Genomic DNA, 3,105 nt, shown 5'->3' with positions numbered 1-3,105 from the left:
TTGGGGGTGTGTCAGGAAGGGCACTAGCTGAAGCTCCAGTCCACAGACAGGATTTCTTCTCCCTGAGAAGCCTCAGTTCTGCTTTTAGGACATATCAGTGGATTGACTCAAACCCATCCAGATTATCTAGGACAATCATCCTTCCTTAAAATCAACCAATTATGAACTTTACATCTACAAAATACCTTCACCACAACACCTTAACTAATGTTTAATTGAATGACTGGGAAAGTAGCCTAGCCAAGTTGACATGTAAAACTGACCATGGCAGGTGTGAAGATAAAAAAAAAAAAAAAAAGGACCCTACTTCATCAATGACTGAGAGAGAGTGAAATAGTTCATGAACAGAACATATGAAGCCCATTTCCCAACAAAGTGAAAGGGCTACCTTATTGGTATATGTCTACCATGTCACCCAGAAACCTACCTGTTAACTGTAACGGGTTTGAGGTTATTGTGGAACACAAACCATGAAGCCCACAAACCTATCACTCACTTTACGTAAACCAGAGCGGTCAGAGGCCATAACAGTTCTTCTATGTAAGCTGTGGCCTCTACTCTCTGTTCTCACGTCATACCTCAGGTTCTTGCCTTCCTTCCTTTTCCATATTCTTCCTTTCCCTGAGAAGAGCCTCACTCTCTCTTTCCCCACCACACTCACTATACGACCACCACGTAACCTATCTTAACTCTTGCTGGACTTCTCACTGTCTAATGTGGATAGTCATTTCTCATATGCATCTTATCTCCTCTCCTAGACTGTAACCTCTCTGAAGACAAGTGCCAATTCTTATTTACCGAAGCATATATGGCACCTAGTGGAAACCCAAAGTAAGTTTCATGAATAAATAATGAGCAACTGAAAGAAGAACTATAAATGATACATTTTAAACAATGACTAAGATTTTGATAGAAAAACGCAAAAAGCCTCTAAATAATTAATAGTAAGTGTCCGGCCAACTCAAGAGTTACATTTAAACGATCTCTAAGTTTGCAGAATGCCTTGGCGTCTCCTGTAATATTAATGCTCCAATTGAATGACACAATTAATTTTTGACCAACTTTAAGAGAAGAAAAGGAAAACTATGAAGTGAGAGTGTTGCAAAATTAATTCAAAATAGCGACTCACTTTTAGACTTAGAAACAAACACAACATATCTTTTAAGGAAAATTCAACAGCTTTTCACTGCATTATTGGTACAGGACTAGTATCTGGAGTAAATAACAATTTCTCATTAAAGTTACCACTGAATCTATATTGAATTTACTTTTTCATTGTCAATCATGCTCTCAAAACTGACATCACTGGGCATTATTAATGCAAAGGGCAAGTTTGATTTATTTTTCAAGAGCAAAAAATGTGTCTATATCTAGTGTTATCACATTAGAATTAGAAAAAGGAGCATCTACTACTCTGTAGATGCTCGTCCAAAAATAGCTTCCCTGTGGGACTCCCTGTGACCTGAAACGCTCACCATGCAACTAACTATTGGACCGTGTATCTGTATAGTTCTTGAATATTTATATTTTCCTGATTATAAAAGCACAGTATATCCATTGCAGAAAATTTAGAAAAACAGAACAAAGATAAGAGTCCGTTTACTTCTCATGACCAACTTTCCCTAACTTTGCCCTCAGCCTTGGTTGAGAAGCTCTTCTTGCTCACTGTTCCATCCCTTAACAGTCAACATCCAAGCCTTAACCATAAAGTGAAACCAATTTTTCCCGAAGGCTTGACACATGACAGGGGTAATTAAGAGTCCTACAAGCAGTAGCTTCACCTACAACAGCCAAGGCTCCAAACCCAACTCAACGTTCCTCTACCTTCCTCCTGCAGGCTCTCCCATCAGGGAGAAAGCCACTCAGTCTCACACTAGACACATGTCTAGATTTAAGTCCAGCTTGTGTTCATTAGGCTTATAGTAAACTCAATTTATATTCAGAGGTAAATCTCCATTAAGAAAAGAAACCCAGCCCCGGCCTCTCTCCCATGGGACTGTGAAGGGTCCCTTTTCTCCTCAGCCAGGGATGGAGGCCAAGATCAGCCCTTGAGGATCATTGTTGGGGCTTGTAATGAGCTGGCAGCCTTGTTTTCCAGTCTCAGACAGCTGTAGTTGCTGGGAGCCCGCACTTGGTCTATCCCAGGCCTGCTGACCCCATAGCCAGACTAGGGTCTGAAAGCCAGCACTGGGCATGGGACCTCTAGCTCTCCTTGGATGGTGCCAGGCTCTCATGAGCTGATCCTAGCCTGTGGTGCCCCAAAAGTAGCTTGGCTCCCTGCCCGCCCCACAAGTTACACCTCACAAGTAAATTCACCTCAACAGGGTCCCACAGAGAATTGCGAGGTGCGGGGTGGTGAGGAAGAGCCGGGAGCGGGTGCTGGATAAGAAGGAGTGCCATGGACATCAGGGCAGGGAGGTCAGACCTGATGCTCAGTATGCAGGCGACAGGTGCAAGCCCCGCTTCTAGGTTAGCCGTGTCTACGGACAGCTCGGGCCCCACACTTGCAAGTGGGAAGTTGTCTCCGTTGAAGTGCCAACTTCCTTCAGCTGACAAAATACTGTTTCAGAAAAGTTTTCAAGTTTTAACAGTTTTTCTTCACTAACAAAAGTTCTGAAAGCATCTTATTTTGTTCTAAAAGCAATAAACCACTTTTTGTGCAACCATGAAAAAGAAAAGAAAAGAACCCCAGAAAGTTCCAAAAAGTAGACCATCCATGGCAAGCACAGGACTCTGGCTGCTCAGAAGGGTGGTCCACCTGAGTTGGGACCATGCAGGAAGGAAGGTGGCACAGACAGAGAAGGCTTACTGGAGGCGAGGAGGGTTGGGAAATGCCAAAAGCATCACTGGGGGAGGAAAGAAGGTGCATGATGGACAGATTGAGACTGTCGTCATTTTGCCTGACTGGGAATGGCCTGAAATGCCCTCATACCTATATCTGACATCCCTATATTTTAGAACACAGAAATGGAAACCTTAAAAAAAAAATTGCACCTGGGCAGATGGCCATTTATAACTTGTCTCCTGGGGGAGGCTCTTACTCACTGGGTCAGCAACCTGAGTCAGCCCTGAAGAAAAGGTGGCCATCTGAAGTGAACACCAGAT

General features: G+C 43.3%; 1 non-coding gene across 1 annotated transcript; it reads left to right on the top strand.

The window, feature by feature from the left end:
* The first annotated feature begins 1,978 nt into the window (after nt 1–1,978).
* Nucleotides 1,979–2,110, top strand: LOC118009727. Its single transcript, XR_004679011.1, has one exon.
* The last annotated feature ends 995 nt before the right edge of the window (nt 2,111–3,105 follow it).

Source organism: Mirounga leonina, unplaced genomic scaffold (genome assembly GCF_011800145.1).
Source record: "Mirounga leonina isolate KUSES-001 unplaced genomic scaffold, KU_Mleo_1.0 Mir_127, whole genome shotgun sequence".
NCBI lineage: Eukaryota > Metazoa > Chordata > Mammalia > Carnivora > Phocidae > Mirounga > Mirounga leonina.
This window is presented reverse-complemented; position numbering and strand designations above follow the sequence as displayed.